General features: G+C 41.5%; 1 protein-coding gene and 1 pseudogene across 1 annotated transcript in view; one reads left to right on the top strand and one right to left on the bottom strand.

Moving 5' to 3' along the window:
* Window positions 1–1,627, bottom strand: part of Prkd3 (protein kinase D3) — a 65,493-nt gene extending 63,866 nt beyond the window's left edge. The window contains exon 1 of the mRNA XM_050163546.1: window positions 1,488–1,627. The gene's annotated coding sequence lies outside the window, so the exon portion shown is untranslated. The remainder of the gene's footprint in view (window positions 1–1,487) is intronic.
* A 290-nt stretch (window positions 1,628–1,917) lies between these two features.
* Window positions 1,918–21,804, top strand: LOC126514566 (glyceraldehyde-3-phosphate dehydrogenase-like; annotated as a pseudogene).
* The last annotated feature ends 1,838 nt before the right edge of the window (window positions 21,805–23,642 follow it).

Raw genomic sequence — 23,642 nt, 5'->3', positions numbered from 1 at the left:
AGAGGGCGGGAAGGGTATGAGGGGCAGAGGTGAGGGGTTGGGAGGGAGTGGTAGAGGTATGGGGGCGGGGACGAGGGGATGGGAGGGGTATGGGGGCGGGAGCGAGGGGGTGGGAGGGGTATGGGGACAGGGTAAGTGTGATCAGAATGTATGAAACTGTCAAATACATTTAAGAAAAAAATCCTCCTAATTTTAGCACTTCTGAAACGTGAACTGCCCTGGTTTATAAAAAGGACTCCAAACTCACGTTCTCAGGCCCATGCCATTTCTAATACTATCCTATGAAGAAAAACCTATAGTGATTTTTCCTGTGAGACGTTTTAAAATAAAACTGTTAAAAAAAACTTCCAGCAACTTTATGGCTGAAGTGCTGTTTCATCTCTCTCCAGTGTAACTGGGAGGGAGACAGTGTTCCTATATAGAGCAAATCTTACTTAGATCTGAGTCTGGGAACTTCATGGACGCCTTCTTGAAGTAAATCTGTAGGGTTGTCTGCCCTCTTGGCATTAAAAGTTAAAGCGTGGGTTGAACAAAATTGTTAAAACTCTAACACTAGGTATAACGTAAAAGTATTTTTTAGTGCAACTACAGGATACAGATGAGGACATTTTTGTTTCATTTGTGCCTACAGGTTTTAAAGGCCCTATCCTACAAAGTAGTACTTCGAGTTGTAACTTATCCTCTTTAATCAAAGATGACAGCGATAGTCGTATTTCCTGTAGGGACGGGCGTGGTTGAAGGGACACTTACGTCCATGCCATCAATCTGTGTGCGGAAAAGTCTGCAGGTCGCCTGTCGCCTGATTGATATTCGTGCTTACAGACATCACGGCCTATACTTCTGATTTTCGATGATGTGAAATAAAACCTCCGACACGCAATCGAGTCGTGTCGTGTGTGTTTTTTTTTCTTTTTCTTCATTGCTTCACATTCGGGGGTGTTTCACCTTAGGGCAAAGCTCCCCAGGGGAACGAGAACGCCTTAGAGCGAGGCTGCAACTCCCAAGTCAGGAAACCGGGGTCACCATCCTCCAAACCCCGGATACTCGCCCCTTCCAGTCCCCAGGACCACGAAAAAGTGCAGCAACGACACGGGAAGGCTCCCCGCACGGTGCCGGGGAGCGAACTAGTTTGCGGGGCTCGGGAACGGCGGGTCTCCCTACTACCCGAGGGGCAGGGCGCGGTGGGTCACCGCAGCCGAGTGATTCCAACTTGGCCTCAACAAGGACCGCGGAACTTGGCCGCCGCCGGCGCCGCCGGCCGCCCGCCCGCCCGCCGAGCGCCGCCCCGACTTCCCGCCTAGCAGCGGCCGCCGCCCAGCCCGGCGCGGGTCCGAGTCCCGCCACCGTCGCCACCGTCGCCACGGCCGCCGCCGCGTGCGGTGGGGGAGGGGCCGCGCCACCTCAGCCCGACGGGTCGGGAGAACAAAGCGGCGGCGGCGCGAACTTTTTTCGGTGTCTGCTCCGCGCTCCCTCAGGCGACTACTTACAGAAGCGGGTTCGGTCGCTTTGGAGAGAGTCGGCGCGCGCCAGCGTCCGCGTCCCCGTCCCGGAGCGGGAGCTCAGCGAGGCTTCACGGACCTCGCACGGTCCCGCCCGCCCGCCGCCCGCCGCCCGCCGCCCGCGCGCCCCTTCCTCCCGCCCTCCCTCCCCGTCCCGTCTCCAGGCCGGAGGGCGGGGGGCCGGGGCGCGCGGGCGGGGGCGCGCGGCCCGCGCGGGGCCTGCCGGGAGCTGTAGTTCCCCGCTGTGCGCCGTGGAGGGTCTGGCTCCCCCGGGGAAGAAGGGACGGAGGGGGACGCCACGAAGCTCTGAGTCCCTGTGAAGTTCCCCGCGGGATGGCGAGCGCGGAGCAGCGGGCCGTGAGAGTCTCGAGTGACGCGCTGGATTCGAACCCTCACTTTGCTATCCGCTAGGCAGGCGATGGCGATCGGGGGCAAGAGGGGACCGCCTGAGTGCGGTGTCCAGCGTGGAGGACCGTGTCCATCCTCCGTGCTGTCTCACTGTCCTCCAAAGTTCTTCCTCCTGCGTTCCCGGTGGCCGTTGTCACTGAGCGACACAGCCAGAGCCCTTCGCCTTCACCTGCGGCACAGTAAAACTGGAGACGCTGCTTGCACGCAAGTGCCTTGTGTTTCCTCTTGTTCATCTTTACACTGCATGTGGCCCACCAAAAGTTCAGTCGACAGTCACAGAACCTAGACTTCCACCTGCGTGAAAGTGAACGTAGGGCAAGTGGGGGACCCGGGTGGCAGCCACATAAAGATCAGAGGGGAGAAGACCCTGTGCGTTAAATTATAAATACTTGATGCGAGAGAAACATCTGTGCAGTTGACAGTCATTGTCACAAAAGCTACCTAGTTTGCCCACGTTGACGTTTTATCCCTTCCAAGTAAAATATATTGTTACAGTTGGAGGGGGTAAAGTTAGCGTATCTGGATGCAAAATGCCGGGGCTGGGCAGCTTTTGAGAACAGAGGGAGAATAAACCCAAGAGGACCGCCAATTGTGCTACACAATCAGCAATATTAATGGATAGTCCTGGATTTGAAGTTAACTGAGACGTTTTCCTCCCCTGGGATAGAAGTGGAGACTGAACCCACTGCTGACACCCATAAGGCCAGCAATGAGCTAAAGTACTGACTGTGCTACTAGCTACATCCCCATCCCTCTTAGGCGGCGAGATGTTTAAAATAAAAATGTGTATAATGCTCTTCTCCTGGGGGACAAAGTGTGGGAGCACGTTTCTGACGTCGCTCTGGAACTGGAAGCTGCCAACATCCACCAGCACCTAAATCAGTCTGATTACATCTTTGAACTTAAAGCTTCACTCAAACTCACGCAAGCATCTCTATTTAAACTCATTGGGGCGCAAAGAGACATGAAAGGCCCCAGTTCAGAAGAAGAAAGGGTTCAAATGAGGAGGTGATGAGATGTGATACGATCAAAATGTGTGTGTGTGTGTGTGTGTGCGCTCGTGTAAGTGTTTAAAGATGTTCTGCTGTTCTCTTCCTTTAAGATGAAAAGCAGATTCATTCAAGGGTACCTTCTTTTTAAGCGTTCCCTTGCCCATCTGTGCCCTTTTCTCTTTCCACTTCCCAACAGATGCTTTAGTCTAGCCGGGGAAAATCTTCTCCCAGCAAGATTCCCAGAATCTCATTGGAGCAGTTTGCACCCAGTTTCATCACACTCTTGACTTCCACGTTCTGTTGTGGTCCTTAAAGAAACAGTTACTTTCCGCGGGAGTAACTTTCTCCAAGAATTAAACTGCTGCTCTGTGGAGACCGAAGTGTTTATGTGAAAACATGTACTTTACATAGAAATATTTCATTGAGCTGCAGTCTCGCCGTTTTGCTTCTTAATTGCTTTCTCTAGTTAAGTCTTTCAACAGGTCGTTTGAGGCTAAGACTGACTTTGTACCTGAATGTTAAAGACGTCTCAGTAATTGTTTTTGTTTGTTTGTTTGTTTTTAAAAAAAATGAAACAAGGAGCTTGTAATCTTCTCCTTCTTTGGCTAGATCTGTAAATCCTCATGTCCTTAATGACAGAATCTTTTACACCTCTCATCTAATTCAGAGGGTCAGCATGGCTGTGACTGCTTTAAAATCTTAAATGCAGAAAAACACTATTTGCTGAGGACCCACTAGAGGGAGTTGTCATTAAAACAAAAACAAAACCCACTTCACTTGGGTTTAATTTATGGACTGTGGGTTACTGAAAACTCACTTTGTGTTTGTGTCTTTTTTCCATGACCTTAGAACACAACTGAGAAATTTGTGCACCACTCAAGTGTCACCGGAGAGTTAGTAAAATGATTATGGGGGAAGGGTGCTGTGGACTCTTCATCAGCGGGGACACCCTAGTTACAATCTCACAGCGTCCCGCCTGATTCTGTCAGTTACCGTAGCCACAATTTCAGTCTAGGTTACTCTAATAGACTTTTAATTGGTCTCTCCTAGACTAGCTCGAACTGTTACATTCTTGGTAACACATTCATGATGGTTCCATCTGTCATCATCTCTGTTTTGCAAGCTGTAATTATCCTGTATTCGGATCACTCTTAATAGACAACTCTTGGGTCACTTACCATACTTTTTTGTGTCTTCACTTTGAACAGAGCCTCCTGGGTTCTCTCTGCCCTGTCCTCTCCTGAACTTGTGGGAAAACATCTCTTATTTTTATTCATTCATTACCTAGCACAAGGTCTTGTAAATTTTTTGTTTGTTTGTTTTTGAGACGGGGTCTTTCTACATAGCTCTGGCTGTCCTGGAACTCACTATGTAGACCAGGCCCCAAACTCAGAAATCCACCTGCCTCTTTTGGTATTAGATCTGAACCAGTTCCAAGGGCTTAGTAATTTTGTATTGAATTGTCAAACTTTTTTCATTGTCATGATTTGGTTAACTAATAGTCCTAAAATATCACATGATAAACTCCTCAACAGTTCCCTACTGTCCTCTAACCAGGTCCAAATTAATACAGCCCTGACTCAGATATAGTCATTCTTTGTATAGAAAACATTTTTGTTTATCCTACATAGCCTCTTTATTTCCATTATTTATTAGCTTTATATGTGTCTTCACTTAATTTTTATATAACATTGATATATAATGTATATATTTAGAAGAGCATTTAGTAAAAAAAGATGATCATTTGACAGAGGAAGACTAAGAAATTTAATAACTGAAGAGAGATAATCACATACGTTTCACCTAGGTTCTCTATTGTTTTCTTACTGATCAATACTTAGATAATTGGAAAAAAAATTTGTCCACCCCAGTGATTTCTGGTTTTAAACCAGAGTCTTTTTTTTTTTAAAGATTTATTTATTTATTATGTATACAGTATTCTCAGTACTCTGCCTGCAGGCCAGAAGAGGGCACAGATCTCATTACAGATGGTTGTGAGCCACCATGTGGTTGCTGGGAAGTGAACTCAGGACCTTTGGAAGAGCAGGCGGTGCTCTTAACCACTGAGCCATCTCTCCAGCCCTAAACCAGAGTCTTAAATTAAACCTCAGTACTCTACAGCCTGAGGGAACTTGATGTTAAATCCATTTTTAAGGAATTCATAAGCATTTACACATTATCTTCTCTTTCTTGGGGAAAACCACAAAGACAAACAGAAATCACTGGGGTGGACAAATTTTTTCCAATTATCTAAGTATTGATCAGTAAGAAAACAATAGAGAATCTGGTTTTGAAATAGTGTCAACTAACCGCTGGGCGGTGGTGGTGCACGCCTTTAATCCCAGCACTCGGGAGGCAGAGGCAGGCGGATCTCTGTGAGTTCGAGACCAGCCTGGTCTACAAGAGCTAGTTCCAGGACAGGCTCCAAAACCACAGAGAAACCCTGTCTCGAAAANAGAAATAGTGTCAACTAACTATAGCCCAAAAGTCAACAGAAAAGAAGAAAGGTCTTACAGACATCACTACATCTGGGTTGACAAAAACAAAGACACCTGGGCTCTTTCACCACACGGAAATAACTTGGAATTTGCTAATTAGAAAAAAGGAGCTGGCACCTTAGGAGACCTGGATGGAGGTGGGTGGTCCTTGGACTTCCCACAGGGCAGAGAACCCTGATTGCTCTTTGGGCTGATGAGGGAGGGGGACTTGATTGGGGGAGGGGGAGGGAAAGGGGAGGCAGCGGTGGGGAAGAGACAGAAATCTTAAATAAATTAAAAAAAAAGAAAAGAAAAAAGGAGCTGGGGCGAGACTTTGCATGGCAGTCTAAGCTCTACCATTTGGGGACTTGGTGCTCTTTAATCTCATGAAGAATTAATCTTGCCCCAAAATGAGGGGGTAATAATTTTATACATCATAGGATTTTTGTGAGAACTTGGCTGAAGAAAGCAGTGCACATGTGATTAGTTTGCCTTGTTATGTATCCCACAACCACGTGGCTGTCTACCATGATTGTTGTCTCTACCCTATAAGTTGTCACGAGGATTAATCATATTAATGCACAGAAAGCATATTTTATTGGCCAGCTCTCAGAAAATGTGCAATAAGTATTGCTTATGATTCCAGTATTATTCATGTTAAAGAGAAGATATATATGCGTATATATATATGATAAAGGATATCTATCTTTCAATATCTATGTCTATATCTCCTCAGAGAAACAAGTTGCTGAACTTGATTCTGTGGGTGTCAATTAAAAAGACAACAAACAGCTAAAACGGCACAGGAATCTGCCTGTAGAAGGACTTCCTTTCTGCTTCATGAGAGGAAATTCCTACTGCTATCCTCAAGTGACCAGAACTGTTGTTTTCTATGCTACTAGATGACAGTGTTTGGGTGTACTATAAAACCACTGAGTAGATAACTATTAAATCCATTGTTTTTTTTTAATTATAGTTACACTGCAGTGACTTGAATATTTTACTATAACTTATACCCTGACTATGACTCCTCAAATTTAAAAACTCCCAAGTGTCTCCAAACATGCTTCTGACTACATAACTCGATGTTAAACTGTCCTTTAATGTTGGTGGCTGACTTAGCTGAAGACAAGTTGATCTTAATTTAGCTTATTTGATTTTGTTCCCCTTGAGATTTTATACTCTTTGATTTATTGATTCACTGAACATTTTCAAGAACCACTTGTGCATCTCAAACATTTATAAAAGACATTTGATTGAGAGGGAAAATAGCTCCTGTTGAAGTCCATTGGCTGGGATATGGACAAATCTTTAACCCAGAGAAGAGCATAAAAAATATAAGTAGAAAGCAAAATAAGGGAATAGAAATTGGGAGAGAAGTTCCTCTCATGTATTTGTAACCATACTGATGTAAGCAAACCTGTGTTGCCAGTCGCATAAAAGTAAACCGTATGTAATTATAGAGAGATCATAATACTGACTAGTATACTAAATAATGACAGTTGCGTAAAAGTAAACCATATTTAATTATATAGAGAGCATAATACTGACTAGTGTGCTAAATAATAACAGTAAGCTCTGTGTTACTGCGTGTGTATCCACCATACCATTTATCTGTTTACTTGTTTAGCACTCTGTTGGTGATGAGGATTGAACCCAGAAACTCGTGAATGCTAAGTGCAAACCACTGAGCTGTATTTCTAGCACCCTCTATATTGCTTGTTATTTTAGAGTGTAATGCTTCTACTTATAGTTTTTAAAAGCTTACTGTAAATGCTATTGTTTTGTTGGTGGCAACCTCATGTATCTCATAGTTACGTTATCTCTTTATCTCTATTGTGTTTGATTGAATGTTCTGTTTGTTTTGTTCAACATGGCCCTAGGAGCTATATGCCACACTAAACACACAGTGTGTATAAACTTACATGTGGGGAGCTGTAGAGATGGCTCAGTGGTTAAGAACAGCTCACTGGCTGTTCTTCCAGACGACCTGGGTTCAATTCCCAGCATCCACATGGCAACTCAAACTGTCTGTATGTATGTCCAGTTCCAGGGGATCCGACCCTCTCACGTAGATACACATGCAGGCAGAGCACCAATGCACATAAAATAACAATAAATCATAAAATAAAAACTTACATGTGTACTTTGTAGTACCAACTACATTTGTGAAATCTAATGTTTGTACAGTGATGAAATCACAAGCTTCTATACTTCTTAGAAAGTTTTCTTGTCTCTAAGGGTCATACAACTCTACTTTCATGGTAAAGATATGCATACACTATACATTAATAATACTTCATACTAACTGTTCTATTTGATAAACACCTGTAATAACCCACAGAAATGTAATCATGTTAGTTATCTACTATTCTGTTTCCTTCATATCTTCAGCCTGTAAAAATCTTGAATAATAGCCTTTACTGCATCCTATATATAGCGTACTCAGAATGGCATCCATTTCCTGTCTGAGACATTGCCTTATTTTCTTTTCTTAATATCACTGTGTGTGTGTGTGTGTGTGTGTGTGTGTGTTATATTTGCATGCCTGCATGTAGAGGCCAGAAGAGGTCAGGTGTCCTGTTACATCATTCTCTGCCTTGTTTCCTTGACACAGGCTCTCTCATTGTACATGGAGTTACACTGATAGCCAGTTCCTCCTTTCTCCACCCTCCATTGCACTAGGGTTCTCGAAGCCATGCCTGATTGTTTATGTGGGTGTTGGGGATTGAACTTAGGGCCTCATTCTTGTGAAGCAAGACTTCTTACTTGAGAAGTTCTCCCCAAGACGCTTGATTGATGTTATTTTTCTCTATTCTAAAAGCAATATTGAAAGGAGACCATTTTGTCTCAACATAGAATGAAGATGTCCAGTCCTGGTATGGCTGCTCCTTTTTACTCATGAAATTTCCTTCCACTTTTCTTTATAAAATTGCTACGTTGTGGCAAGCATTGGTTTTGCACTTCTTTATTCCCAGTACTCTGGAGGCAGAGGCAGGCCGATCTCTGTGAGTTTGAGGCCACCCTGGTCTACAGCGTGAGTTACAGAACAGGTTCCAAAGCTACACTGAAAAAGCCTGTCTAGAGAAACAAAAACAAAAACAAAAGAAAAATTACTGCCTTGTTTCCTCCTAATTTGTAATACAGATTTTTATGACAAAATAAACACATAGATTGTAAAAAAAATAGTCAAACACTTTAGTTTTTTTTTTTTTGGAGACAGGGTATTACTATGTATCTCTGACTGTCCTAGAACTCACTGTGGAACCAGGTTGGTCTAGAACTCACAGAGATTCTGTTGTCTCTGCCCCCCCAAATAATTTTGCTTTGTCCAGATCTCTGAGTTGAAACTGTAATGTTCTCTGCAATAGGTGTCTAACTTACTAAGTGACAACCTGAAAGATCAAGCCTTGGCAGTAACAGAAGGGGATTTGTCTTGCTAAAATTGTTTGCTGGAATTTAAGCTTCTTTTTCAGTGGGGGCAGAAATTTAGCTATACTCTGGTTGATGATCAGCTTGTTGAAATGCTTTTTCAAACATTAAGACTGAAAATGGGTTAGTTCATCTAATTTATAAAATGAATAATGTAGAATAACTAAAACTATAAAATTTTATGGCCACAGCCCATGCTGTTTTAGAATTGCAAAAACACTCAAAATACTATACTAATGTTTAGAGATATATAAATAAAACAAAATGGCATGAAGTTAGTCTAAATTTGAACCAAGTCTAGACATAATTAAACACATAGTATACATGTGAACCTATGTGGCTTAAAGGCAGAATTTGAGTTAAGGTATTATGTTGCCACTTCCTGTTAGTATTGGTCGTAATAGCTATATATGGAATAATGAGCATTATTTTTAAAGTCTGTTACTATTTCTGTGGTTTGTGTCATTTTCATTTATTTGTGTTGTTCTGGGTAGAACTGAAGGTTCCATGCTAAGCACTCGATGCTCAGCTAACAACACTCTTAGCACTTGTTGAATTTCTTAGCCTTCTCTTCTGGGGCCCTCTGGAAAATGATTTTAGAGTATTTCCTCATCTTTCATTAGCAACTTCAAGACTTAACTTGCATCTTAAATACAACTTTTAAAAATACATATTCCTTGAAGAAGGACATATGGGTACCCATGAAAGTGGGGGAGGGAGTGTCTCTTGATCTTTCTGTCCCTCATTCCAGTGTGGCCACCCTGAGTAAAGCCTCCTCCTTCTTTCTTTCTTTCTTTCTTTCTTTCTTTCTTTCTTTCTTTCTTTCTTTCTTTCTTTCTTCCTCTTCTCCTTTGGCTCTTTTAATTGTTTATTGAAGATGAGAGGTCAGTCCTCACTTGCTACCCAATGTGACCCCCCCCCCAACTTCAAGAACTCACCACTCTTCAGCTCAAAACACCAACGCAACACTATTTAACAAGAATCTTTCTCTTTTTTTAATCCCCAAGATCTCACATTAATAAATAGCACAATATAAAACATATTAAAATCTCAAACGCTTTAAAAGTCCAGTCTCTTTAAAAATTCAAGAATCTCCTTAAAAATCCAAAGTTTCTTTAAAGCTTCAAAATCTTTTTAAAAGTTCAAAGTCTCTCAACTGTGGATCCCTGTAAAATCAAAATAAATACTGTCTTATTCCACGAGAGAAAAACCAGGTCACAATTATAACCTGAACAAAGCAAAACTAACTCCAGCAGTATAAATAACTCTGTGTTCAGTGTCTGGGTTTCACTTACAATCTTCTGCACTCCTCCAGAGGGCTTACCACAGCACAGATGACTTGTCTCTTGGGTTCAGGCCTGTTCATGGCTTCTGCTATCCTTGGCTGTAGTCCCATGGTACTGGCATCTCAAAAATCCTGAGGTTTTCTGCAGCAACTGGGCAGTACTTTCACCAGAAGCCTCTTCTGAACTCTCTTCATGGTGCCAAGCCTCATCTTCTTTCTATGGCACCTTCAGTGATGGAGTTCCAACTGCTACCGAGGTTGTACTTTCACCAATGGCCTCTCCTGTTCATTCATCTGTTCTCATGACCTCTTTGTCCTTCAAAACTAGTGCCACCTGGGAGGTTCTTACACAAGCTCAAGTTTGGCTGCCAGTATAGGTACTACCTTGACCACCTCTGGAACCCAGCTTCTGTGTGCTGCCTTGGAAGAATTACTTCCCAGAAGATTTTCCCTCAATGGTGCTGGTCTCTTCTTACTCACTGCTAATTTCCCAACCCTACCTAACCAACATCAGTTGTCCTAGTAAAGCAAAGGTTTCACATCAGTGCTCCTGGTCTCTTCTTAGTCACAGCCAATTCTTCAGCCCCAGCTGACCAGAACCAGCTACAGATTCTTAATTTAAAATAGCAAAGGCCCTGACAGAGTCTTTAACTCTCAAACTTCCTCCTGAAACTTCACAATGAAGCCTCCATCATCCGCATTCTTCTCAACATTATTTTCCAGCTCCTACAGAACAGTCCGCTTACCTCTCAACACTTAATGGCTTTTTTAGCCCAAAGTTCGGATGTCCTTCCTTTCACAATTCTTTCCAAAACAACATGTTCCGGCTTTCATAGCAACGCCCCACTCCTGGTACCAGTTTCTGACTTGCTTAGAATTACTATGGCTGTGAGGAAACATTATAATCAAAAACAGCTTGTGGAGGAAAGGGTTTGTTTCACTCACGTTTTCATACAGTTCAACACTGAAAGAAATTAGGCAGAAACTCAAAAAAGGGCAGGAACCTGGAGGCAGGAGCTGATGTAGTGGCTCAGCCTTCTTTCTTATGGAGCCTAGGACCTCCATCCCAATAGGGCCACATTAATCACTAATGAAGAAAAGGCCCTACAGGTTTGCTTACAGCCTGATTTATGGGTCAATTTCTCAACTGTGGTTCCCCTCCTCTCAGATAACTTCAACTTGTGTCAAGTTGACACAAAATTAGCCAGCACAATAACAAAATGATGACCACGAAGGAGCAAAGACACATTTGTGGGGTGTGGGGACTTCTACCACTCACAGTGAGTAGACTATGGGTGAAGAAGAAAAGATGGAAGTCATTTGGTTCCAACGACATTTTTCTGTCTTTCTACTTCAACTCAGCTGCTCTTATCTCTACTTGAGAAGCAGAGAAATGAGTTTGGACTTTGTTTTGAATTTCTCAAGAAGGTCTGTCCCTCAAAGTACAGCGTCTGAGAAAGGAGCCTAAACACTATTTCTGAGATGCTAGGACGTTACCCACAGAACATGCTACCAGACCCCAGTATGATCACTATGGGACCTTGGTGAGTTCTCAAGAGAGAGAGGTATAATAATTGGTATGCAAGAGTAAGATCAAGCTCTTACCATGCTCTTGCCCTTGCCATGCTCTGGGTTTCTATTTTGATGTGTGATCTCTTCCTAAGGTGGGCGGGCTCCTCCCATGATGTCATTTGTCATGATCTGATGTAGTCAAGACGCCCTCACTAAAGCTAACACCAAAACTGCTTGGACCTTCAGCCTTCAAAACTGAAAGATACTTCTTTTCCTTATGAATTACATAAGGGAAAGAGCTTCGTCACAATAGAAAATAGGCTAACACAAGGATAGACTAGAGTAGATTAATTGGCTTCGTATGGCTTTTAACAGATGACTGCTTTGTGCTTTAATATTCTTGCTATTCACAATGAAGGTGATGATATTACCAATATACTGGCTTTCAGAATTAGAGGATCTTTAAACGTATACTGTTGTTGACACACCTAATATCCCTGGCCATATTTTCAAGTTTTATATCAACTGAATGGAAGCAAGTTTGTTTTACAGATCTGGCCAGCCTGGAATTTTTAGGTAGCCCAAGTTGGCCTTGAACTTGCAGGATCCTCCTACCTATGCGATTACAGATGTGAACTACCATTCCTGGCTAGAAGTAAGTTCTTAAAATAGAACTTCCATGTAGTAGAAATTGGTGCTTTGCTAGCATGTTGATCCTGCAGGATGCCAAAAAATATAGCATAAGTTTTTTTTTTTTTTTTGTTTTTCGAGACAGGGTTTCTCTGTAGCATAATTTTTTAAATTACAAGTCAACATATGTGTGTTTTTGGGCATACATATATGCATGATATATATATATAAGCATTTATGATGGATTCTTCCCATGACAACCCCTTGATGATAACTTCACTTGATAATCTTGACAGTGTGCATCTCAGAGCTGTCTGTTCTGTGAGAATAGATTTTGAGTCTCTTTAGTTTGTTGACAAAGCTGTGGGCTGCATTCCTGCCGCCCAGCTCCTGGCTGCCTGGCTGGCTTATGCCCCAAAATAACAACACACAAATTGTATTCATTTAAACACTGCCTAGCCTATTTCTATTCATGTGTGTAGCACTGAGGTGCACCTACCGGGAAGATTCTAGCCTACGTCCATCCTGGGTCGGAGCTTCATCGCCTCTGCCTGGGAGAGGGGAGCTATGGCGTCTGAGCTCACTTCCCCTTCCTCCCAGAATTCTGTTCTGTTTACTCCACCCACCTATGTTCTAACCTATGAGGGCCAAGCAGTTTCTTTATTAATTAACCAATGACCTTCCTCCATCATTAGTTCTTTATCTTTGATTCTCTTTACTCTTGTTTCTTTGAGTGTATAAAAGTTCCTTGTTAGAGATTCATTTCTTTGAATCTTGGACATTTTTAGTTTTCAGAGCCCTCAGAGAAATTTTAATTTTTTAAAAAAGCAACAGTTATAAAAGGATGCAGGGAAGTTTGTTGGAAGTACAAGGTTAGTGTCTGTGAAAGTTTTTTGGAAATTCAAGATTAACACCCACATGCTACATGCTGGTACATGCCTTTAATCTCAGAACTCAGGAAGCAGAGACTGGTGGATGCCTGTGTTTGAGGCCAGCCTAGCCTGTATTGCAAGTTCCAGGTCAGTTAGCTAGGTCTACAGGGTGAGACCGTCTCAAAACAGAAACAAAGGAATGGCGGATTCTGGAGTCTGACTCTCCCCTTCTTTGAGAGAAAACTGGATGTTGTTCTAAGGGTTTGGGAAGAGAGGACACCAGAAAAGCGGGGAAGAGCCTGTTGTCCTGACTTCAGTTTCCATCTTGACCTGATCTCTGATCTTGTGAGTGGCGTTGGAAAGATTGACTTGAAACCTGGATTCCTTAAATTTCTGAAGAACAGCACAAGACTGACTGGACTTCAGGAGGAAATATTTGAATTTCCCTTTCATTACTGAAAACCATGGTTGACAGATTTGGGCAGAGATATGATGTGGGCTCCTTTGATTCTCCTTGCCTATTAAAGGAACAAAGGGAGGCATGCTTGAGATTTGAGCAGGGTCCCCAAAAGGTAGGGCAATGGAGAGGCTAAGTGTCCCAGGAATTTCAAATCTAAACTGTTCATTTCATAATTTGTCTATGAATGGCCCATCTCCAATCTTTTTACTTTCACCCTTGGGGCCTTACTAAAGAACTACTATGCACCATGATTTCTAGTGTTAATATTAATGTGATAGGGTTTTTGCTAATGTGTTTCTCAAAGCACGTGGCTCAATGCCAGTGTTTCTTAGTCTTGGCTGCAGGTTAGAATCACCAGGGGAACTTTTAGACAAGCCCATGCCAAGACCACACACTAGAAACAACTCTAATGTGGATGTACAGTTAGAAATGTTGGCCTAATATATACTCTCTCCAAAGTAAAGTAGCTTTGAGACCAATGGTTCTTAAGTATTTTTGCCTCAAGAGCCCTAACATTAATAACAATTATGGAGGACCACAAGTAGCTTCTATTTATGTGTATGATGCCTATCAATAGTTGTATCAAAAAGTACAAGTACCTTATAAATATTTAATTACGAATTTCTTAAAAATAATGAAGGCATTACTCATTACGTAGCACATTTTTACATATAAAAAAACCTCTATATTTTCTAAAACAAAAAGAATTTTGTAAGAGCAGTGGCATTGTTGAATCTGGTTTTAAAAAATTCTTTAATGTCCAGCTTCTTAGAAGATAGCTCGATTCTGACATTTACATTCAACCTGTTATTGCTTAAAGTATGTAAAGAAAACTTGGCTCCACATAAATGTATAGAAAGAAGAGGGGAGAATTTTAATATAATTTTCAGATAACTATTGAAAACCTTCATTATTCAGCTGAAATTTCGCAAACATGGTCCAAGAGTCAGTTGCCATTTAGAATCTCAAATCAAATGTGTAAACTTCCTTACTCTGTTAGAGGTAAAACCTCCTGGCCTCATTTACTTTGAGTGTATCTTTTCTTTGTGGGTTTATAACATGTTGATTGGGAATCTGTTAAATATTGATTCTCTGAATTATATACAAACATTCCAAAAGTTGGACATTTTATATTATAAGTACACTTTAAAAATCACTGATTTCATCAGGGAAAAATCGCTAACCAAAATAAAATTATTAAGGATATAGTGGTAGAAACAAAAGAAAAACTCTCCAAATCACATTTTTGCTTGAAAAAGCCAATGTTATCATTGGCGACAAAGACTGTTGTCATCGTCCTTAAGGGTAGGGGTGCCGGTTATTAATTTTAAAATAAGTGCCTACCAAGCGTCCAAATGTGACTACTCCTAATTTATCAGCCATGTGCTTTCAATTAGAAAGTGGTATTTCATAAAAAAACCAAATAGTTCACAATGCATCTCAAACGCTGGCACGACTGCTTTCTCCTGAGATTACAATTGCCCTTCAGTGTGTCCCAGAAACGCTTTACTGTACTTCCCGTTTGTCAGGCAGCATCTAAGAAGGGAGCACACCGATGCTTCCAGCCAGGATATGACTGCATTTAGCATCTCACCTGGAAAAGTTCTGCCCAGAAATGAGGTTTACATACCAGAAGACAAGCATAGGGAAGTGCTAGGGAAAACCGAATGAAGTGGGATGAGCCTGGTGCTTTCCCGTTCCAGGAGACAGTGCAGTTGGGGGTTCTAAACAGAGCCAAATGGAAAGCACATGGGAACACGATTAGAGCTGCAGGAGGAAGTTTGGGAGAAGAGAGAGCCTCATGGAAGCCAACAAAGAGGATTTTTTTCCTGCAAGCGTTCAGCTGAATGCTGACTAACAGTACATACCAAGACACCGCTCAAAGCAGGAGGAAGAATTACGAAGTGGAGCGGGAGCAACAAGTCCTGAGATACTGATGGGAGTCAGAAACGTTCCTGCCGCTCAGTGAGAAAACCTCAGTGGGGAAACAAAGGACGAGTTAGAATATTGAAGAGAGCATTGCCCTAGGAGTGAATCAAATTGGCCCTAGATCGCTGCCTGCGCTCCTATTGCCTAGCAAAAGTTAAAAACAGTTCTCCAAGGGACCAAAATGTCTTATACTAGTCAACTGTGTTCCACGACAAGGACGAAGACTACACAAAGAAGTATAAAATCAACTCCCAGCGTTAAAAAATTAAAATTTACTATGTCTATTAGCTATTAAAATTACTAGATATGCAAAGGAATAGGCGTATTCAATCCATAATAAGGAGAGAAAACTATCAATAGGAAAAGATGCTAATGATCAGATGAGGATAAACAGTTCTTATAACTAGATTGCATCTAGCCATGAAGGCAGAAGAAAATATGTGGACATCTGAGGAAAGACATAATGGTATAAAGAGGCTCTAATCCAATCATATAAAGGAATGTCTGAGACGAAAGAAAAATCATTAATGAGGCTAAGAGCAGATTAAATACTGCAAAAGAAAAGAGTGGTGAACTTGAAGAAAAATTAAATAAAAGTGAAAGAGAGAAAAACCAATAACAACAGCAACAAATAGCAAATAGCACCCAATAACCCATTGGAAAACTTTATTTATTTATTTATTTATTTATTTATTTATTTATTTATNATACAATATTCTGTCTGTGTATATGCCTGGAGGCCAGAAGAGGGCGCCAGACCTTTATTTATTGAAGATTTCTGTCTCTTCCCGGCCACTGCCTCCAATTTCCCTCCTCCTCCCCCAAACAAGTCCCCCTCCCAGTCAGCCCAAAGATCAATCAGGGTTCCCTGCCCTGTGGGAAGTCCAAGAACAACCCACCTCCATCCAGGTCTAGTAAGGTGAGCATCCAAACTGCCTAGGCTCCTACTCAGCAGTAAAAAACAAGGACTTCTTGAATTTTGCATACAAATGGATGGAAATAGAAAACACTATCCTAGTGAGGTAAGCCAGACCCAAAAAGAGGAACATGGGATGTACTCACTCATATTTGGTTTCTAGCCATAAATAAAGGACATTGAGCCTATACTTCGTGATCCTAGAGAAGATAAATAAGAAGGAGAACCCAAAGAAAAACATTGGAAAACTTTAAACAGATGAACTGCATGTGCAGCCAGAGATCCCAAAGTGTGTAATATGTACAGGAACAGTGAGAGACCAGACATATTTAAAGAGGCTATAGCTAAAAACTTCCAAGCTTTATGAAAACTTAAAACCCCTTGACCAAAGAAACCCAGTATATCCGAAGCACAAGAGCATAAAGAAAATTCTACTAATGAATTACACAATTAAATATAAAGCTCGTGATTAAGAAAAAGATTGTGGGGCTGGAGAGATGTCTGAGTGGTTAAGAGTGCTTATTGCTTGCCCTTCCAGGCCACTGGAGTTAGGTTCCCAGCACCCACATGAGGTGCCTGGGTACCTCTAATGCCCTCTTCTGATTTCCTTGGGCACCTGTGTGCTGCTGTACACACACGCAAGCAGACACACAAACACACACATGCATAATTTAAAAGTATCTGTTTAAAAGAGAGTATTATAAGCTGGGAATGGTGGTGTGTATCTGCCCTTTAATTCCAGAACTCACGAGGCCAATACAGTTTCCAGGAATTCAAGGCCAACCTGGTTTACAGAGAATTCCAGGGTTCCAGGACAACCAGATCTACGTAGCAAGACTCTGTCACAACAATAATATAAATAAAATAAAAAGAATCACCACCACCAGTAGCAGCAGCATCAACATTATAAAAAAAGAAAACCAGAAAAGCAGAATGATGTTTTTTATTTTTAAAAATTATATACAGAAGCAAAAAGATAAGGATGATAGCAGACTTCTCAGAAGTAAAACTATCAAGATGACATATTTAAATCACTAAAGAATATCTGTCAACATAGATCTTATACTCAGAGAAAATAACTAAAAATAAATGATGATAAAAAAAAGACCTTTGCAGCATATGGAGACAGAGAGAACCAATCTCTACCATACCTAAAACACACAAAATAGTAAAGATATATTTCAGGTGTGAAGAAAAACGTACCAGATGACCCTATATTTCTATACAAAGAAAAAAAAGAAAACCTGAAATTGTTCATATGTTTATAAGACTTACTCATTTAAACACTCTCTTTAAAAGCCATTGCTTAGTGAAAAGACAATCCACTATGGGTTCCCTAACATGACTAAAATAATACAAAGACCCAGAAGGAACAATAGAAGTCTGTTGTGGTCCACACATTATCCTATAAATGAGTCTTTAAGATTTTGATACAGTAAAAATGTGTACTATAAATCTCAAGACAAACACACATATACAAACTTCAACCAAAAAATCCCAACAACCCTAAAACACAAACAAAAAACCCTGAGTTGTAGCTAGGTAAGAGTTGTAGCTAGGTAAGTGAAAACACAAAGAATTAAAACAAAGTATTCTTTAAAAGTCAGTAAATCATGGTAACTATAAAAGTGATAAAAATGAACAAAAACTAGATAGAACACATAAAAAATAAATAGAAAAGAAGTATATCTAGATATGGTTGTATCAGTAACCACACTAAATATAAACATCTCTTTTAAAAGACAGCTATAGTCCAATTGAATAAAAGAGTAAGGCTTACCTGTATGCTGTCTATAGTCAGTTCATTTTTAATGTAAAAACACGTTGGATTAGATGGCTCAGTGGGCCAGGTGGTGGTGGTGGTACACACCTTTCATCCCTGCCCCAGGAGGCGGAGGCCGACAGGTATCTTTCTGTTCAAGACCAGCCTAGTCTACAGAGTGAGTTTCAGGACAGCCAGGACTACACAGAGAAACCCTGTCTCAAAAAGCAAAAAACAAAAACCAAAACAACCCCCCCCCAAAAAAAAACCCAGGAGATATGAGTGCTAGTTGCAAATCTGTTGACTTTAGTCTGTAGTGGAGGGAAAGACCTCCACACAAGCAATATGATATATCTCCCAATAAAATAAATGTAATAAAATTGTATATTATTTTATTTAATATGTACATTCTTTTTGCCTGCATATATGTCTGTGCACTACATTCACGCCCGGTTCTCACAGAGGTCAGGAGAAGGCATCAGATCTCCTAGGACTGGCATTACTGATGGTTGTAAGTAGCCTTGTGGATGCTGGGAACCAAACCTGTGTCCTCTAGAAGAGGACACAGCAACCAGTGCTCTTAACTTCTGAACCATTTCTCCAGCCTATGTAATAAAATGTTTTTAAAAAGAATTTGTGCTTCTACAAAAATTTGTTTGCAAAAGGAAGTATAAAGATGGGAAAATATACCATATTAACATTCATCAAAAAAAAACCTTTGAGTGATTATATTAGTATTTGAGGAAAATAGACTTCAGAACAAAAATATTACCAATTATAGTCATTTCATAATGAGAAGAGATAATTTTTTAATAATTTATTTTCATTTTAGGTGCATTTTTGTTTTTCCTACATGTATGTCTGTGTAAGGGTGTTAGATCCCCTGGAACTGGAGTTGCAGAGAGTTACAGACAGGCCATGTGGGTGCCGGAAGTTGAATCTGGGTCCTTTGGAAGAGCAGTGCTCTTAACTCCTGAGCCATCTCTCCAGCCCTGATAAAGTGATAATTTTTAAAAGGATATTATACTTGTATATAAACATTATATACTTACTAGACAAACTTAGAAATAAATAGTATAAAAAATTATAAAGCTGAAAGGAAAAAGACAGATACATTTACAATCGAAATTAGAAATCCCAATACTATTTTTTGAGTAATCAGTGGAATAAGTAGACAAAGGGCCAGCTATTGTATAGAGTTGGGCAGCACTTTTATCAGCCTCCACGACCTCAATTGCACTAATAGAGCTCTTCCAGCAATACTAGAATACACCATTCTTTTTACCCACATAAGGAACATTTACAAAGACAGCTTTAATTCTTAGATATGAAACATCCCTCAAAACTAAAAAAAAATAAAAATAAAAAACTCCACCAATCTATACAGCCTCTGACTATGATGGAATTAAATATGAGATCAATAAAATCTTCAACCGTTTGAAATTTAAATAATATAATTTAAAGAATGCATGGGTAGGAGTTTGGAAAGATGCCTCCGTGGTTTTAAGAGGGCTTTCTGCTTTCCCAGAGGACCAGCGTTTGGTTGCCAGCACCAATGTAGGGCTGCTCACCTGTAACTCTAGCTTCAGGACGCTTGACCTCCTCTCCTGGCTTTTGTGGACACCCGCACACATAGGGCACAGACACATACATGCATTGTGTAAAGGAATAAATCAAAGCAAACTGTGACGTGTTTGAATTGGATGGAAAGAAAAGGTCACTGTAGTCCCACTCATGGAATGTCATCAAGCAGCATTTAAGGGGGAATTATAGTAATTAAAGGCTTCTTGTGAGAAAAGTGAATGTTCTAAGTTACTGACTTAGCTGAGGCTGTCCACAACAGAAATAGAAAGGGAGGAATACCAAAGTCAAGCCAATAGGAAGCAATAAAGATCAGAACAGAAACTAACGGAATAGAAGACAAAACAGAAATACAAAAGAGAAAATTCATTGAAATCCATCATTTCTCTTTATGATTAAAATTAGACTGGCCACATGGAGCAGTGGAAGGAATAAAATTGAAATTTTTCTTTTGCTTATTTATTTGATTGTATATGTGTGTGTGTGTGCGTGCGCACATGTGTGGGTGCATGCTTGTTTGTATATGGAAGCTTGAAGAGGGTGTGTGCTGTCTTCCCCTATGACGTTCAACTTCTCACCTGAGTAATTGTCTTTCTCTGAACAAACTCTAATAATCCTGCTGACTCCACTCCCTCAGAGGTAGATTAAAATGCTTGTGGGTACCTGGTTGTTATGAGGTTGCTGGGATTCAGTCTCTGCTCCTCATGCTTGTAGAGCAACCACTCTTAACCACTGAGCCATCTTGTAGGCTCTATTGGTGAATCCTTAAGTGATACCAGCTATTTTTCGTTTATTTTTTTCTCCCTCTTATGTTTTTTACTCTGTGCTCCATAGTTAAAAAATATGACCTCTTTTTATTTTTATTTATATATATTTAAATATTTGCATATTTTTATTTCTTTTTTAAAGACAAGGTTTCATTATGTACATAATCTTCAATGCTTAAAATGTAAAGCTTACTAGCTATTTTCCATGGGAAGAGTTTGGAAACAGGGAAGGTTTCAACAAAGAGAAAAAAAAGCAAATATCAAGAATTTCCAGAAGGTTCTAGAATGAAGGATAAATGGTAGAATGAGTGAGAATCAAGAGAGGCTCTCTGCTTCCCTACCCTCCATCCCAATCTTCTTGTGCAATGTCAGACTCTTCCCAGACACATGATTGTGAATGTAGGAGTGAATGATTGGGCCATATCGGGTGCCTGGTCACCAGGACTGCCTTCAGCTCTTGCAAAGTGGATGCTGTTGCCATCAGTAACCTCTCCATTGGCCTCAACTACATATTCTATATGTTCTTGTAAGATTGCACCTACCGCAAGATGCACAGCACAGACAAGGCTGAGAACAGGAAACTTGTCATCAACAGGAAGACCATCTTCTTCTGCCAGGAGTAAGATTCCATCAATATCAGATAGGGTAATGGTGTTGTCTCTATTACCTTAGAGAAGGGCAGGATCCACTTGAAGGGTAGAGCCAAAAGGGTCATCATCTATGCCCCTCCTGCTGATGGCCCCATGTTTGTGATGGATGTGAACCACAAGAAGAATACCAATTCATTCAAGATTATCAGCATTGCCTTCTACCCCGCCAACAACTCAGCACCCCATCCACCAACCAAGGTCACCCATGACAATTTTGGCATCATGAAGGGACTCATGACCATAGTCCATGACACCATCCAGAAGACTTTGGATGACCCCTCTGGGAAACTGTGGCATGATGGCTCTGGAGTTGCCCAGAAGATCATTCCTGCATCCACTGACATTGCCAAGCTGTGGACAGTGCCATCCAAGTCCGAACAGGAAACTCACTGGCATGGCTTTCCATGTTCCTTTCCCTAATGTGCCCATTGTGGACATGACATGCTGTTTGGAGAAAGCTGCCAAGGATGAAGACATCAAGGTGGTGAAGCAGGCATCAGAGGGCCCACCTTTCAAGGGCATCCTGGGCAACACTGAGGGCCAGGTTGTCTCTCTCCTTTATCCACTATGACTTTAATAGTGATACCCACTCTTCCACCTTTGTGGCTGGGGCTGGTAAAGCCCTGATATGACAATGAATATGGCTACAGCAACAGGTTGGTGGACCTCATGGCCCGCATGATTTCCCAGGAGTAAGAAGCCATGAACCACCCACTCCAACAAGGACAGAGAAGAAGGTAGCTGGAGATGGCTCAGAGCTTAAGAGCACTGGCTGCTCTTCCAGAGGTCCTGAGTTGAAGTCCCAGCAACCAAAAAAGAACAGAGAAGAGAGAGGCCCTCAGTTGCTGAGGAGTCCAGTCCTAATGAACATTTCCCCTCACTGTTTCCATCCCAGATCTCTAGGAGAAAAGGGGGGTGCTTAGGGAGCCCTACTCTCCTGAATGCCATCAATAAACTTCACCTGAGGAAGATAGGGATTTGTAGATTGGTGGGAGGTTCTAAGGAAAGTTTTTCAATGAGTGAAAACTCACAGTTGATCAAAGTCAGTCACCACATGAAATATCTAAAGTGTGTACAAATTCCAACATTTGCTCCCAATGCACTTGAGTACCTTTCGCTGTGTAGACATGCACTGCTTAGATCTCCCTTCTGGAAGGACTGTTCCAGCTATTGGGAGTGCTGCTGGCTGCAGCTTTCTTGGCAGCAGAGCCTCTTGCAGATTTCCCTCCACTGAGGTGGGGCGATAAAGCCCCAAACATTTGGCCTATCGCAGGGCAACCATGGCTGCTATTCTGCTCTGTGGCTCCCTAATGGTGCCAGCATCCTATTTTCTTGTCAACTTCTCCCTTTGCCCTCTCCTGTTCCTCCCAGGAAGGTTTGTCCCAAGGACACTCCCTAAACACATTCCACTTTCTAAACTGCTTCAGAGTCTGCTTCCTGTGGATGCCAAACTGCAAGAACACTTTACTGAAAAAATATAACCCAAATCAGAGAACTCTAGGGAGAAGGAACCATTGCCAAGTGATGTGTTAACGTTTTAGCTTAAGCAATTGCACAGTTTTATTTTGAATGGCTTTTACTTAGCATGCTATTGTGGGTCGCATTCTCTTTCATATAGGCTTGGCATTTGTACCTTCTCCGTCTCAAAGGATTTATATTGTGAAAATATAAAAAGTCAATAAGGCAAGCAAGATAGGTTCTTCATTCCGTAACCATTCAGGAAACCCAAGGTTGGCTAGTCATGGAGAGGAAGTATACACAGAACTGTTGATAGTGGTTTGCTCTCAATACTGAACCAAAAGAAGCTTTGAAAGTGGTATGAGAACTGTCCCTGGATGTCCCAAAGAAACTACCTATCATTAATTAGACCTGCATATTTAAACTGCCACTCAAACCCTAGCCTGGAATATAGTTATAGCAATTTTGTAGACTAGCAAAGAGACACCTCCATTCTGTTATCCCTTTCAGCTCCAGATAGCAGCAGGACAGTGCGTTCTCTCTTCTTAAAAACACCCTGCAGCCAAGAAAGATTGTGTGTGTGTGTGTGCGCGCCAGTGTGTATGTGTATGCATCTCTCTGTGTGTGTATGTGTGTTCTTCTGACAGATTTCATGACCATCAACTTTGATCCCTAGGAAATACTTTCTCATGCCTTTGTTCTGGTTTTTCTAGGAGCTCTGTGTCGTTCAAAGCCATCTTGAGACAGGAGAAACTCTTCTCCTCACTGTGGAAGAAGAAACCACCCTCACACTTCAGGCCAGAAACTCACAGACAAAACACACTCCACTCCTCCCCACCCCGTTTAGCTTACAGACAAAATACACCCGCTCCACCCCTACTTTTCTGCAGTGCTGAGAATTGAAGCCTGAGTACAAAGTATTCTTCCACTAAGCTACCCTGCCAGCCCTGGTTGACCCCTACTGCTGTGTTGGGTACTGAACACATGTGCTCTACACTGAAACCATAGTCAG

The sequence above is a fragment of the Alexandromys fortis genome, unplaced genomic scaffold, assembly GCF_014885135.2.
Source record: "Alexandromys fortis isolate MF-2015 unplaced genomic scaffold, M_Fortis_MF-2015_v1.1 scaffold_136, whole genome shotgun sequence".
In the NCBI taxonomy this organism is placed as follows: domain Eukaryota; kingdom Metazoa; phylum Chordata; class Mammalia; order Rodentia; family Cricetidae; genus Alexandromys; species Alexandromys fortis.
This window is presented reverse-complemented; position numbering and strand designations above follow the sequence as displayed.